This window comes from Argiope bruennichi, chromosome X2, assembly GCF_947563725.1.
Source record: "Argiope bruennichi chromosome X2, qqArgBrue1.1, whole genome shotgun sequence".
Lineage (NCBI taxonomy): Eukaryota > Metazoa > Arthropoda > Arachnida > Araneae > Araneidae > Argiope > Argiope bruennichi.
This window is the reverse complement of record NC_079163.1, coordinates 15,840,145-15,857,059: the sequence shown is the minus strand read 5'-3', so window position 1 is coordinate 15,857,059 and position 16,915 is coordinate 15,840,145. Positions and strand designations below refer to the sequence as shown.

The 16,915-nt window shown below is 28.4% G+C and overlaps 1 protein-coding gene across 1 annotated transcript in view; it reads left to right on the top strand.

Moving 5' to 3' along the window:
* Positions 1-1,618: 1,618 nt before the first annotated feature.
* Positions 1,619-16,915, top strand: part of LOC129960852 (protein croquemort-like) — a 111,428-nt gene continuing 96,131 nt past the window's right edge. The window contains exon 1 of the mRNA XM_056074548.1: positions 1,619-1,776. The gene's annotated coding sequence lies outside the window, so the exon portion shown is untranslated. The remainder of the gene's footprint in view (positions 1,777-16,915) is intronic.

Genomic DNA, 16,915 nt, shown 5'->3' with positions numbered 1-16,915 from the left:
TGGAGTAGAAAGATTAACCTATTCACTGACATGTACGAGATATCTCGTAGGAAACTGCTGTAAAATTAGACGTCATCAAATTTCTCTAGCAGTTCATGGATTAACCCTTTAATCATCAGAACTTTGCAGATCTAGTAAATGATAAAAGTAGAAAGAATTTATCCGTTGTTATTTAATTGGCTTAATAGAAAATTATCTCTTAATCTTTTGCATTCAGCACATATACTTCCTCCCCCCCCACAAATATATAAGAGTAAAAGGACTCGATTTTTTGTTCCAATAGATCCAGAAATATTTTTAAAGTACTATCTACTATTTGTACATGAATGTCTAATGTACGCTGAGCATCGTTATCAGAAATCAAGGATATCGTTAAACGTCAGAACAAGTATTTCCGGATGATCCGATTTTCGGTTGGAATGAAACACCTACCAACTCGAGTTCATTTTTATAACAGAGCAGTGCCTTGTGAATTTTGGAGTTTTTAAGTAGAGTTTGATGGTAAAAGACTAAACATGCAACGAAAGCAATGATGAATGATAATAAGAAAAGAAAAAAAAATCATTCTAAGTAATTGCTTAAAAAACTATGAGCTGAACTCAAAACCGTTTTATTACATGCTCTTAATTTGATTATGAAATATAGAAATCAGAATGAATAAGGAAGGTGCCGGATTTCCAACTATGCAGCAGTTTAGGGCCTTTAGGTTGAAAAGGGGTCTCAGACAGATTGATTAAAAAACCTTATTTTTTCATTTATCAAAATAATAATAATAATATTTGTAATAAACACATATTCAGGGATTTATAAATTATTAAAATAATATTAAAACTTAATGAAGCATAATTGTTCAGATTACTATATGTTTATTATGTTCACTTAGTTAATGCAATATTTATAAACTTCAAATGTTCGATGAAATAATATTGTATATAAAAATAGAAGTTTTGAGTCATAATAATTTAATAAAAACAAATACATTTTCATAAAGTTAATAAAATAAAAAAATAACCAAAAATAAATGATTAATGCATTAATTAAGTTAATAATATGTTAAAATGTGAAATTAAATTGATCTTTTTATTAAATGAGGGGTCTCATAATGCGTTCTTCCTTATGCAGCACATTGCTTAAAATACACTATTGGATCAGGATTCGCTTTTAAGAAACCCTGTCCTAGAATATATTGAACCAAGATTTCATTTCTGTTGATAAATTTCTGTAAATAATGAAGTACCTTAAGCCATTATATTTTAATCATGTCGAAACTCAAAGATAACGAAAGATTGGATTCTGTAATGTGTTCTGTATCCGATTGAACATTTCCTGTTTATTTCCGAATGTTTTTTCATTCGAGCCTGAACTTGACTCCTCGATTCTTCCTTCCACAAAGCATGCATAATTCAAAAGCAGCTCCCATTTCCTGCGTCTCATACCCGCGGGGTTTATAATAGTCACCCTATATAAGAAGACCCCCCATCCCCTAATTGAATCTGATGTCCGAGCAACCCAACTTATGCGTCGTTCTTTACGTATCATGACGTCATCTGGAGCTGCCGAACAGTAATAAGTATCGGCTGCGGCCGAGGAATGAATCATGTGACCCTGGCGAACGATCTTCATAAAAGACGCCAAATTCAAAACTCCTCAGTACTTTGCTGCTCGCGCGACCATTCGGTTCATCTCATTTTAATCACTTGTTGATCGAAATTTTGCCTTATTTTGCTTTCTTCGAGCAAACTGTTTCTTTCTTTTTCACCGACTGATTATAAAATCGTAAGCATTGTTTTGATTTTTGTTTTCGTTTTTTTTTAATGATAATAAATTTGCTGCATTTTAAGTTTTAGTAAATTTTGCTAAATATGAGTGTATGTTTTGAAATTATATGTTTGAAGTTATATAAAATTATTTGTATCTAATGCCCTATTTTTTAAAAATTAAAATAAAATAGAAGTCGTGTCATTAAACCATGTATTTTAATAAAATAAAATAAAATAGGAGGCAAAGTGTTTTGTGTTAAAATGTCACACTGAGAGATATTAAAAAGTAAAATTTAAACATTTTGGCATTCCAAATTTTCTAAAAATAAAAATGGAGTGAAACATTATATATGATGAGACAGAAAATAATGTATAAAAAAAACAGTATTATGAAAGTTCTATATATGAGTACATATGAAATGATATTAATTCAAGTGACATTTTGCGGTTGCTTCTTTTTTTCTTTAAGATCTTTCAGATATCTTTATTCCAATATTAATTATTTTAAAACCTTGGAAATATATTACCTGATAATAAATTGTTTAATATTTTAATAATCAAATCTATTAACATTAAATCATTAACACTGCACTGAATGTCTTAATAAATTTGTGTATTGTGTTAGTTAGCTTGAAATAGAGTTAAAACCAAACTTGCTATAATTTTTCTCTCTTTAATTTCTATTTTTATTTATTTATTTATTTAAAGATTTTATTAATAGAAACAACTTGAATTTACTAGGATCTTAACAACTTTTTTGATTCTTAAAATATTTTTTTCTTAAGGTAGAGAGTTTAAAGATTGACACATTTCAATCGCAACCCTTTTTTTTGTCCTGTTTTTTTTTTTTTTTTTTTTTTTTTTTTTTTATCTTTAATGAGTACATTATAAAAACACAAGTTATATATTTTCATTATAATTTTGTTTTTTTATTAGAATATTCTTGAATACATAAAGGATTAATAAAAATATCATATGGATCATTTAATTATTTTCTCGGAATTTTTTCATAAATTACGAGTTTTGGGATTGTTGATGTAATTTTCTAAATGTATGGAGGAATTTTTATTTAGCAAATAAATTCTTTCCATTACTCAATGTTTCTTACTGGGAAAATGAATTTAGCTTATTTTTATTTATTTAATACTATTATTTTTACATTACCTTTTCAAGGTAAAAGTTTTCGCACATAAAGGAATATTTCTGGACTATTTATATGTATGATAAATATAATACAACATAATTTTAAAAAATTATACTTAGAAAGTGACAAGTGTTTGAAAAGAACGTAATGAATAAATAATATATGCAGATATTTTTTATTTCTTTATAAGGAAAAACACACCACAAATCTAGATAATCGAATAGCATTGATTGTGCAGGAAGTATTTAACTGTGTTTGTAACGGCTGATTACGTAATTGACATTTAAACGTATTTATAGATAACTATCATTGAAAAACTGCGACTGCCGATTTAATTAAAAGTGCATTTAATTTCAGTCAGAAACAAACCATTTCAGAAGAAAAACCAATGTTATAACAATCAATAGTGCGATTTTCTTTTGAATGTTATTTAAGAAACTTGGTCTATATATTTCCGACCCTGGAACCATTTTTGCATATCAAGTGAATTATTATAGCAAAAAAAAAAAAAAAAAAGAATTTTGTGAATGACTAGAAAAAAATTGCTTTTCAAGAATTATTTCTTCCTGATTCTTTAAAGCCATTAACCCATCTATAAAATCAGTTTTGTGTTTAATTTGCCCTTTTAAACATTTTAGTTGAGGAAATTATATGTTTGTGACTTACAATTTGGAAAGGCACAAATTGAGTTGAGTTTTTACAGTGTAAATATCCATGTTTCATTTATAAAATGTTTTATTTCATATGAATTATTTACATATAATATGAAGTAAATGCACACGTTCAAAAACTCACACATTTAAGAATATGCATTCAATTAAAAGAAAGTGTTACGAGGAGTAATTCACCTTTACAAGAAGTGTAGGGAAATTTATGCCCCAAAAAGGGTAAATTTAAAACACTGATAACAAAAAGTAAAATTAAATTTTTTTTAGTCTTTGTCACCACTTTTACTCTTTTGGGCATGGATGCTTTGAAAATTTTTTTTTCTCGTTTGTGCAAGATTGTTTACCATTCCTATGTTGTTGTTGTTTCCCGCCTTTTTTTTTTTTTGGCATATCCAACTTTTAAGATATACCCATAAATGTTCAGTGAGATTAGCCCTTTCAATACTAATCCAGCCCAAATCGTCTTTGAAAGTTTTATACTAATGAACGTTTGGGGGTCGATTTCTGTTTCAAAAGAAGGGTGTAGGTTGCAAATCAAACTATCACAAAGCATGACCTCTCTTTATATCATGAATTCATTATTTGAAAATGTTCTATAAATATAGAACTTGCACTGTAATATAGTGAGAGCGTTAATATTTGAAGACTGCAGAGGATACTCCAAAGTCTTAGGTGCCTTATACAAAACAATTCCTTCACAAATTTGTATGTTTGTTTGAGATCGTTATCATATTGGAAGATCCATAACAATCCCAATTTCTGGATGTTAGAAACAATACTCTTTTCAAAATAGTTAGACATTCCATTTTGTACTTTATAGACTCGTTAAATGATACATTTCCGATCCCTGCTGCCACCATATAATTCATTAACAGAACCCATCCCTTTCCATGAGTAATTATTTTAACTGTATAGTTATCGCTACATAATTATTATTCTTTTCACTGCTCCTCGCCAAAAAGTTGTGTAAAAATGGAATTTTTTCATCCACTAAATCGGATATTATTCCAAAAATTTCAATTCTTGTTATTGTATTTTCTGGTAAACTACAAACACTTATTCTGATTTGCTCCAAATAGGGATGGCTTTTCACATGAAACAATGTAATCAATGTTCAATAGGAGTTCTTACAATTTTTATTTTTAATTGCGTTTTCAGACAAATTCGTATGATTTATAACTGACTTTTCTTTCAATCTTTCATACTAGAATTCTAATACCAGATATTAGAACAAGGTTGGAAAAGACTTTCAGAATTTAATTTGTTTTAAAATTTCGTACAAAACGTTGTCGGTATCTGAAAAAGTACAAAAAGTTTGAAGGGAGAGCTTGTCATTACTTAATTTTTTGAGGCTTAAAGATGAATTTATCTTTTGTTTAAAGAAATAATTTCTTCTCGTAATTATCGTCTATTAAATATTTACAAGAAGCAAAACCATTTATTAATAATTACTTAATCATGTCGTGTTACTGGTCAAAGTGTATTTGAAAAAAAAAAGTTTCATTTATATAAAAAATGAGTATTTACTAGTGTTAGTATTTTTTGCTTTATTTAGTACCTAATTGTATTTTGTTATAATTTATTTATTTACTTAATTAGTGTTTTTACTGTCATTAAATTTTTTCTGTATATTTTATTTACATTGAATGCGTTTTATCTGATGGAAATACACTTGCTTTAAAATTTGATCCATAGTATCTTTCCGTTCGATAGGTAATATCTTTTTGCCAATTGTAAAGATTATTAATGCTAAATTATAAAATCTAATTTTTTAGAATTCTTTACCAAAAAGGGTAAATTTCTAAAAAGAGATGTGAAACATACAGTTTTTTACATTTATTTATCTTGACTTGTTTCATGCTTTTTTAAAATGAAATTTGGTAATCGAATTTTTTTATACATTTCCTGATGTAGTAGATATTTAAAATTTTATACACTTGTGCATCCTCGATGATAATATAGTATTTTATTATTTTCAAAATTTAATTGCATGTCAACCAGCTGTTTCAATTAAATTTTGATTATATATTATTGGCGCTATCTGGTCATGAGTTTGGGAAAAAACTGACCTTATAATCCTTTAATTTATATAATAATGATTTACAAATTAAGAGTTAAACAGTAGATAATAATTTAAATAAAAATTTTCCAGTTTTTTAAAACAGCAACACAAATTTAACCATAAAAACGTTTTTACAATTTATTATATAATAGCAATATTACAGAACTAAGAGAAAATCATCTTTGTGAAAAATTAATTTTCAATATGCCTTCATTTTTCAGTTTTACATGGTTTTTAGATATGCATATGTAACATTTACATCGAATTAAATCTCTTTGTATATGAAAGGAAATATGCATATCCAGTGCCGTTAGAAAAGTTTAAGAGAGAAATAAATTCAAGGATATTTGTCTCATTTTAATATTTTTCACATGCATGCCATCTAATTCTAATAATTTAATAATTAAGCAGTTTTAATTTAACTGCAAAAGTTTCGCATGTGAATATCAAATTATATTTTTGAATCTAAAATGGAAATGGATAGTTACTTCTAAGTGAGATTTATTTTTAACTTTTCAACTGAAAAATAGGTTTAGAAGGAAAAATAAAATTAAATTTAAACTTGACACTGATTAAAATATACGATTTAAAAATCAAAAATCTCTTAAATGTCATCCATTCTAATTATTTAACATCTACTCCATGCACATAAAAATGCAAGCGCGAGTGTTTACGAAACACGTCATATGGAACATTTTAACCCTTTAAAGGGCCATTTTTTCCTAGTCATATTATGTTAAAATATTTTTTAGGCTTGAAATTGGAATAAGAAAAGGAATTCATTTAGCTTATTAGATAAATTTAATTTGATTAATTAATTAATTTAGTTAATTAATAATTAAGTAACAAATCAAGACACATCATTTTGTGTGAAATAAAGAACTAAAGCATCTAAGTTTCTGTCTTTCTAAAAAAATGTGTCAGAACTTATGCCAACCTACATAAATTCATACAAAAATTGATAAATTTGGTGGGAAGCATACTTCCCACTGCCCTAGAGGGCCGCGGTGGCCTGGTGGTAAGGTCTCGGCTCTTGAGCCGTAGGGTTTCAGATTCGAGGCCCGATTCCACCGAAGAACCGTCGTGTAAGGGGGGTCTGTTGCACATTAAATCCGTCAAGACCAAACGTCCTCTCGCTGGTGTGGCGTGGTGTGGAAAGGGGGTGCCAGCTCAGATGTCGTCTTCGTCATCTGACCGCAGTTCAAAATTACGAAGTCCGTCCCAAAATAGCACTAGTGTTGCTTAAAACGGGACGTTAATATAACTGGCTAACTCACGGCCCTAGAAAGTGTTAAATTCTACATAAACGCATTTGATACCTTTAACTTTCTAAATGTGCTCAAATTTAATGTAATATTGTTGAGCCTCGAAAATTATATTGGGCTTTGAAATTATAAACTAAGCACCGAAATGGAAGTTATTATTTTCGTTTCCCTTTCTTATTAAATATTTTAAATAGATTTCACATAGGAACCTATTTTATAGGTGTGGCTTATTCTCATTTATTTTTGGTTTTAACTTAATTGTTTTGGATAAATAATCATGTTAATTATTTATATAATGGATCAAGATTTCATAAGTTCCCTAAATATTATCTTATATCGCAACCTTTCCTTATATTTACAAAAGGTCTTGACGTTTTTTTTAATTGATTTTCACATTTAATAATTGTAATTTTGTGAGCATGATAATAAAAGTAATTCTGATTGCATTTGAGCTTGTGAGTGATACGTTATAAGGGAATATGTAAAAAATTTTGTGGAATTTTAGAAATGATGGTAGGCTGAAATTTCTATTTTCTCATGATTCCCTTAAAATTGAGACATAAAATCGGTTCAAACTAGATGAATGATCATCGAATGATAACGTACAACTTTAGTATTGATGGTTTTTCGATCGGTCTATCAAAGTTATTGGCTTGAAAAGTCGTTTTCAACTTTAACTCCGAGTATTTTTTTTAAACAGTGACACCACGTTGAAAAGCTCTCCTCAGTTGCATTCTCTTCCCTGTATTTTCATCCTCGTAGCACCAACCCTTTTAAAATTAAATCAGGAAATAGGGGAGTGTGTGAACATTGTTTCCGCTAATATTTCCGGGGAAAAGGGATTTGCCGGCATAAGTTTTTTTTCTACATTTGTTGAGTTTGTCTATTACCAGAAATATATAAAATACTTCCTATTTTGCAGGCTTTTAAAAAAAATAAGGTCTATCTATCTAAATAATATCTTTTAGCAGTACATAATAATGCTAAGGTATCAGATAAGTTCGGAGACCATTTTGAGAAATATCATCAAAATCAAAATTAAAATTAAAATTTTTGATCATTATTGCATAAAAATTCACTTCAAGCAATAAAAAAACTTTTTTTCAGTTATCACATTTTTTTAAAAAAGATACATTTTAAAGTAAAAATTTAAAAATTTACAAAAATTTGTGACACTTTGAAATAAAGTTAAAGGGATTAAATTGGAAATAAAGAATATGGGGATACTTTATATTCATTTGTCTAAAGAATATAATAGAATCTAATAAAAATTCTCAAAAATAAGTTTTTATAAATTTTTAATGCGAATAATACTGAAATTTCTTAATTTTGCACAACTGAATAAAATTCAAAACTATGATGCAATTACGATAATCCATGTATTAAGGAGTCCCAAAGGTTTCCTTTTCACCGCTAAAAAGGACCCGTTTTTAAAGAGGCTTGTTACTGGAGACAAAACTTGGTTTTTATATGAAAATGTGCATAGAAAACGCACTTGGTGTAAGGACAATAGGGCTTCAATTGTCGCACAGCCGGGACTACATCCCCAAAAAGTTGTTTTGTCCATTTGGTAAGACTGGATTTTCAACGAATTCCTTCCTCAAGGCAAAACAATAAATTCTACGAAACACTATCATCAACTGGATCAATTGAAAGCTGCCATATATATATATATATATATATATATATATATATATATATATATATATATATATATATATATATATATATATATATATATATATATATATATATATATATATATATATATATATATAAGCCAGAATTAATGAACCGAAGAGGTGTTGTTTTTCATCATGACAATTCGAGACCACATGTAGCATAAATTGCAAGAGAGAAGCTCTTACAGTTTGAATGGGATGTTTTACCGCATCCTGCATACTCCCCAGATCTCGCTCTATCTGATTACTACTTCTTTCTGTCCTTAAAAAGTTATCTTTGCGATAAGCGTTTTAAATCCATCAGCGAAATAAAAACGCACTTCCAGGATTATTTTTTGTCCAAAACACAACAATTTTGGAAGAAGGCATAATAAGGTTTCCTGAGAGATGGAAGAAGATAATAGAGCAAAAGGGTTCTTATATAACAATATAAGTAATATCTTAAACAGTAAATATTGTGTATTCATTTCATATTAGAAATAGGAAAGAAACTTATGGGACACTCTAACATATTCTTTAGAAAATAGCATGTAAATCTATACGTATACCAAATTTGAAATTTATAGCACTAAAGGATTTTTAAAAAATCATGTTACAGGTAGTGGATTTTTTTTTTTTAATTATCAGTTTTAATAAAAACTCATCTTAAGTAAGAATTAAGTTCTGAGAAAAACGCAATTTTGTTATAAATGTGTGTAGTAATTTATTTAAAATTCACTATTTTTATATATTTCACTTTTTTTTCTCCTTTTGAGTGAATTTACTCTTTTTAATCCATTTATTATTAGTTTTTCCGAGCAATTTTATTACATGTAATGACACTTCCATTCATTCACTTGCTCCTGATCAAAGAATGTATAACTAATAGCAATTTTTTTTACTTACAGACATATTTAACTCTGGAAATAAAACTTTAAGCCAACTAAATCCTTTGTTAAATTGTATGACTACCATTTTTGTTTGTTTGTTTGGATTTTTATGGCGCAAGAGCCATGGTTTTGATTATGCTGCGCCAAACTTGGACCACCATTTTTACAGCCAAAGTCTGAATTTGCACTTTCACAACTGTTTCTATTGCAATATATTTCGAAATGAACTTCGATCCTTCGTTTGCATTTCCATCTAAATGTCGCTTTAGAATTTTACGATCAAATATATAGCTTGATATATGCAAGCTATACTATATTTACAATGACTTTCGGCAATTTTTGTATTTATCTTGGTTATTTTTTACCATTGAAAGTGTATGTTGATAATTGCGCCGTCAGTGCGTAACTGATATTTATTTGATCAAATATGAAAAACAGCTTATAAACAGAGCTTTACATTGAATCAGCAGAAAATTACATTGAATTGCTTCTTTTGACTATATCGAAGAAGTTTTGAAGTTCATCAATAAAATTGAATGACAGATATCTCTTTTTTCCTAAATTTTTGCACTTAATCTTTAAAAGGACCTATGAGGACCTTTAAAGGACCATTAAATAATAATCAAAATTCGTAAATAATTAAAAAGATTGTTCATTTATATGACTAAAAATACTAAAAATGATTTCCCATTCATTTCACTTTCGGTTTGTTTACAGAACTTCCGGTTTCGTTTTGAACTTTCGACTTTTACATAAAAGGTGTTAGCTATGTTCTTGTTTGTCGTAGAAATGAAATAAAAATAGTTTTGAAAATTCGGAAATATGGGCATTTAAATAAAATAATTTTAAAAAATCGTTTTTTAACGTAAGGGGATAACTAAATTTTGTTTGCAATTCTCTTACTTTTTGTTTAGTTTCAACTTATGATTAATTCTAAAATGAGTAAGCAATTTATATATTCAGCTGGAACAATCAGTTATGTTAAAACTTTCTGAGGAAAGCAGGAATCTATAGCAATATACATCACATTGTCTTTCCTTCTACAAAAAATATAATAATTTTATTATTTGAAGAGAAATCGAGAACTAAATGTTGAAAATTCCGAAAACGAAAAAATTGGGAATCGTAAGAAACCGTTCAAAGTAGCAACTACTTTGCACGTTCTTTTATTCTGTTTAGAGAATTATCAGCCAAATTTCACGTTTACCATATTATAAAACATTTGTCATTTAACGTGGAAAACGGTGTTTGAATTTTTTTAAGACCTGTATCATTTATCTCTTTCAGATTTTAATTACGAAATAAAAATTTAAAAAATAAAGAATAGTAGAAATTGATTTGTTTTCCCAAGGAAAAATTTTAATGGAAGCAACTTCCGCTTTCTGATAAGAAATGTCACTTGATTTCTTTTCTGTTCAGTTTAAAGAAAAATTTAGTGTTAAAGCAGTTCTTTCCAAAAACATAATTTTGCAGACGATTTCCTATCCATTTGGAAGAATGGAAATTGGGAAGAATGGAATTTATATAATATTTTACGCAAATGAAACATAATTCAGCTTCTATTCATTTATTGTATACAAAATAGATAAAAAATGCTTATCGCCAATATTCCTGTGATTGATTATAAGAACAACAGTCAGCGGATAAAAGCAATCGATAACAATTTCACCATAATTCAAAGGGCTTATGCTACTATTGAAGGATACTTATATAAAAAATATTTATAAAAAGTGTTTATATAAATTATTTATGCATTTATTTATAGAAGTTGAATCATATGCAAGAAAATGTTTTTAATGATTGTATTTTCGCTGTCCTGCTGATAAGCACTGATAACAATAAAGCAAAGACTGCGATCTGCCACAAAAAGATAAAAACGTTTTCTATTGATTATATAAGGGATCATACCCGATCACATTTAAAAAAAACATTAAAAAATGGAGACAAAATTCCACGAAAGCAATTTCAGTAGAATTGTTATTATCAGAAATGAGAAATGTTGAAATTTCAAGAAGAGTTTCAAAGTAGAACTTCAAATGAATACCTTCAAAAATTATCGACAGATTTAGAACATGTAGCGAAATCAGGAGTATCTGAAATTTTTGACAAAAAAATCAAATATTTTTATAAAAATTACGAATTCTAGAATATTTTACGAGGAACAGAATTATACGAATAGAATCGCTGTAATTATTTGTCTTTATGAATTATTTTCTTTTCTCTCTGTTAAATGACAAGGAAGACTGTTATCTAATAAACCTATTTAATTCGAAATATTTTTAGTGAAAAGAGAGAAAAATAGAAAATATTCTTCATTTCACAACAATAAGAAATATTTTATTTTTTCAATTACATTTAATATATATTATTAAAACATATTCCAGAGTCTCAACGTAATTGTTAATATTATGAAAGGAATACAGTAAGTAATTTAAGGGATAAGAAACATAGTTAAAGCATATTGTCTAGAATTACATCTACGTAAAGTTTCTTCTTGTAAATTAATAAAACAAACATCACCTCAGTCAAACTCATAATTTTATCCTGTATTTTAATTCTAATTTTTAACTAACTTTTATATTAAAATATGAAGAGGACTTTTCAGGTGTAAAAGGTGCACATTTGTGTCACAGCCATTCAGAACATCAAAAAAAGCAAATTACACCAAAATTAATTTTTTTGCACCAGTTTTTAAATGACGCAAAATAGGATTAGATTCTGATCCATGAATTTCTCCTTCTATTCTTGGCTATTTTATGTTAATGATTGTGAAAACTCTTTCAGTTGGTGCTTCCATAAAATTTTCAGCAGAAATTGTAACGTTTAAGAATGTAAAAGGGTAGTTGTAAAAGGGGTAGTTATTGTAAGATGCAAACGCCATTTTGTATGTTCGCGACTTTTCTGATTTACTCATCTGCCGTGCGTGCATCGATTTATTGCACTTTTACAACATTTAAATTATACATAAAATTCAATGCAAAAATAACCTGAAATACATAAATATCCCAAGAATTTAATGGATTTTTCATTTTCCTCAAAACAACAAAATATTCCCAAAACTAATGGTATCATCTAATAATGGAATACAGAAATAAGTGATGAAAGTATCACATGAGCAAAACTTTATTATGTAATAAACATGAAAATTAACTGGTAGTCTGATACGCAGTAAAAAAACAGCGTCTAAAAGGTATCTAACGTGAACACCAGTCTGATTTCTTTTTGAATTTCCAAATGTTTCCGATTTTTGGATTTTCGATGCTTACCATCTTTAGATCTCAATTATTTTGCTTTAGAACAATAATGTATTAAATATTATTCAAACATCATTATTATAAATCATCCTTATTATAAATCATAATTATTTGTAATCATCATTATTTTAAAACATCATAAAACTTGTTATTTGTGATGAAATAATGTTGCAATTCCTTATCTTAGTTTAATGCTTATTTGTGTCCGAATCGTCGATACATATTTATTCCTCAGAAAAGGAGTCACTACTAGTATAAAAAAAGTGGGAAAAGTCCCACTCTATCCGATAGGAACTCTACTTTGAAATCTTGGAACTAAGAAAGAATCTGAAAGTTGAAAGTGATGACTTAAGTACAATACTGATGGTACCAGATAATCTTAAAACTCTGAAGGACATGTTATTAAAAATTGTAAGTTTTTTACCAACTGCTTGAAAATTTGAAAGTGTTTGGATTTCTGTTGTGAAAAGAGAATTTGGAGGAATATTGAGAATTTCAAGGAGATTTTCTTTAAGTGATGGCCTGTTCCTCGTTTAATAGGAAGATAGGTGAACGGGAAGATGAGGAGGAAGGTCAGTGACTGACCACTTTGTGGCTAGAGACCAACTGCCTCGAAGAGGATATCAGCTTGGTGGATCGGTCAGTGTTATGCACGGACTGTGCTAAAGATAGCAGTCGGCCACAACAAATTCTATCGATACTGTTACTTTCAGTGGTGTCAGGGTGGTCGGCTGTACACAAGAAGAAGAAGGAACTCTACTTCCTCTTGAAATCGCCATGTCAGCGAACTCAATATTAATTTCTCATTATCTTTTCTGAAAGAGATAACCAATTCTTTAAATAAAACAGGAAGTGAAACGATACTTCCAAGCCAGAGAAAAATAGGGTCCAAATAGAACTCCATAATAATCTTTTAGTATTTATAACTTTATACCATTTTGTTAGATTAATCTCATATCAAAGATATTGATATATTAAGCAGCTGAAAAAGAATATTAATAATTTTTCTGTAACTGAACCAGCGGGAGTAGTCTTCCTGAGACTTTCTCGAATACTCTTCTCTCTTACCCCTCTCCTTACCCCCGCAAAAAATTGTGGAAATTTGGACAAGGCCTTCAGTGCAACAAATGCCCAGATTTTTATTTTCTGACTCCCGCATGTGAGCATTATATATTTCGAAATATTATAAAAAAGAAAACCGGTACTTCTACATTATTAACAGCATGCCGTTGGTGAACAATTCATATGAAAAAGACTATTAAAATGCAATCTCTGGCGATTATTTTTGGCGATTAATCTCAGGGATGCAACTAATATGAAAATAGCAGAAGTTTGAATATATATTATGTATTTCTTTTTTCTGATCTAAACCAAAATTTGAAGCAGAACTAAAATTGTTATCACAAGATCACATACCAAATTTCTTTTATTGAAATCATTGCTTTTTTTTATTTAGCGCATTTACATTCGTGCAAAAATGTAAGCAGACAGACAATCAACTCTTTGAGAATTGTTCAAAATTTGACAAAAATCTATATTTTAGATTCTAAAACTGTGAGTCAAATTTCATTTACGTAAGTTATTTTTTGAATTGTTGCATTCATATGCATACAAAAGCACACACCGACAGATGATCAATTCCTTGACGGATTAGATTCCAAATTTGATGTTAAATTCATATACCAAAATTCACCCATCTAGCTCAAATTGCTGTTGAGTTATCGTGTTCTTAACAGCATGTGTGTTTCGGTTTCGGAGAGTTATGAAACGTGGAAGATGAATCAAAATCTCGGGTTCAATTTTTTTGACAATTACATTACTTTCTCTACTCGGCATTCAAGTAAAAAGGTAACGCAACAAGCAGTTTGTGTTACCTACCACAATAATTATTGTTCATATAAAATTTTAATGCATATGTATTTAAGGAGCCTTCATACGCAATTTAATTTTAGGTTTCTTCCATTATTTACAGTTTTCTGTATTTTATGTTTGATATACTTAATTTCTTTAATAAGGTAAAAATTTTTCTGTCTGATGATTTTAAATTTAATTTCGGAACTTTTCCCCAGTCATCTGAATTTCTACCTAAATCGGATCGGTATCGTTTAATTTGGATAAATAGAATTGTATTGTATTTATAAAATTTGGCACGTTTTCTGATTCTTTAAGTTATAATACAGTATGGGAAAATATTAACACGTTCACTGCCACGACTCACGGCCATCTATCTAATTAGATTACCCCTTATTTACTATATCTTTAGTATAGTAGAGAAAGGGGTCATTTAATAAGATAGATGGTTCGATACAATTAGATAATAGGCGTGAATCACAGGTGAGTCACGCTCACTGAACGTGTTGAATAAAGCAGTGAATGCATTCTGGATATCTTTTCACTGACCAATTCAATCCAAATTTTGATGTAGATCTACAATCTTAATGACAACTTTACTTGTCAAATTTCAATAAACTGAATCGTTGAGATTTTGTGTTATTGCATTCGAACACTGTCAAATAAGCAGACAGGATATGGTGAACTTATTGTCAAACTTTGATATCGGTTTATAATGATTTTGATGGTAAAAGACAGCATTTAGTTTAATAGTGTTCAAATATACGGAAGGGCAGAGAGACTTCTACCGAACAGATTTAGTCTAAAATTTCACAAAACGCTAGTATATTAATATAAAGATCATATACAAAATTCCATCCATATAGCGCAGAGTTTTTATGAATTATCGTGTTCACAAACAGGTATACAGAATTTCAAAAATGATTTTTTAGATTTGAGGAAATTTAAAAAAAGAAAATTCGTGAAAATTTCCAGATCGAATTTTGGATGATTATAATATTTTCTCTTAGGATATTTCACAGCCAAAAAAGTAAACAGAAAAGAAAAAAACCTCAGTAGTTTAGCAGCAAAGTAAAATGTCCTCAAATATGGCACTTCTGGAAAGAATGTTGAAAGTATGTTTTACATTTACATTTTGTAAAAAAGAATAAAATTCATTTTGTAAAAAAGATACATTTGAAATACATTTTGTAAAAAAAGATACAAACGACTCATCGGTTTGTTGAGCTTGGATTGTGTGTTAAGTTGATTAAATCTCCTTTTGTCATAATACCTCACAGATAAGCAAACCATATCAGATTAATCTATTTTCTATTGTTTAATTCATCGTTAACTGAATTTTCTTACAAGATGTTTATTTATTGCTCAGTAGGACAAATTATAATAATTAGAAAGGAAAAATTATAAAAAGTCAATGAACATTGCATAGAATAGACATTCTTTATCCATGATACACGTTGTGATTATTTAAGAATAAAAATGATGACTAAAGAAGGCTTAAATAGGTTTTATGATATTAAATGAAATTTTTGAGAGCAATGAGATGCAGATTTACTTTAAACACATATATAAAAATATTTTTTTTTAAAAATTGGTTAACTTCTTGGTTACTGCTAAATCATCAATTCCTTAAATTTATTATTCATCTTTTCCATAGCTTCAAAATAGGATATCAACTTCCAGATATGAACATGTATTAAGTTTGATTTTCGTATCAGCTCAAATTTATTACCTCATATCGCACTTTAGTTTTTAACACGCAATCATTTATCAGATTTCAATCAACAAGATAACTACTATTTGTGTTTTGTTTGAATGTGTGTAGTTTACAAATTTTAGAATGTGGGGAGAATATTCAATTGAAAAGACAATTTTATCACAAAAATTTGTTTAAAAAATTTGTAAATTTTACTTTTATAACTTTAATCAAACTTTCTGTGAATAAAATAATTAATCATTGAGTATTTTATTGACGGAAAATTTCTTAGGTAGTATCCTCTTTTAGAAACAAAAAAGACAAGGTATTTCAGGGAGATACATCTCTTCGTATAATTTGTTGTAATCTTAAAGGTCAATTAGTTTTTAATAATATAAATGTGGGAGTCTCATTAATAAGAACTAAGAGATTGTTTTCAGATCAGCTGATTTTCAAATTATAAGAAATAGCCATAAAGAAACAATATTTTAAGGTATAGTCATAAAGCAACAATATGTTAGAAAATTGCCATAATGCGTATATGCTAAAAAATAACCAAAATGTATTTAAAATACCAGGAAAAAGTCATAACGCATATAAGATGATAAAAAATAACCATAACACAAAGTGTTACAGAGAGTATACATCCAAAGCAGCTAATCAT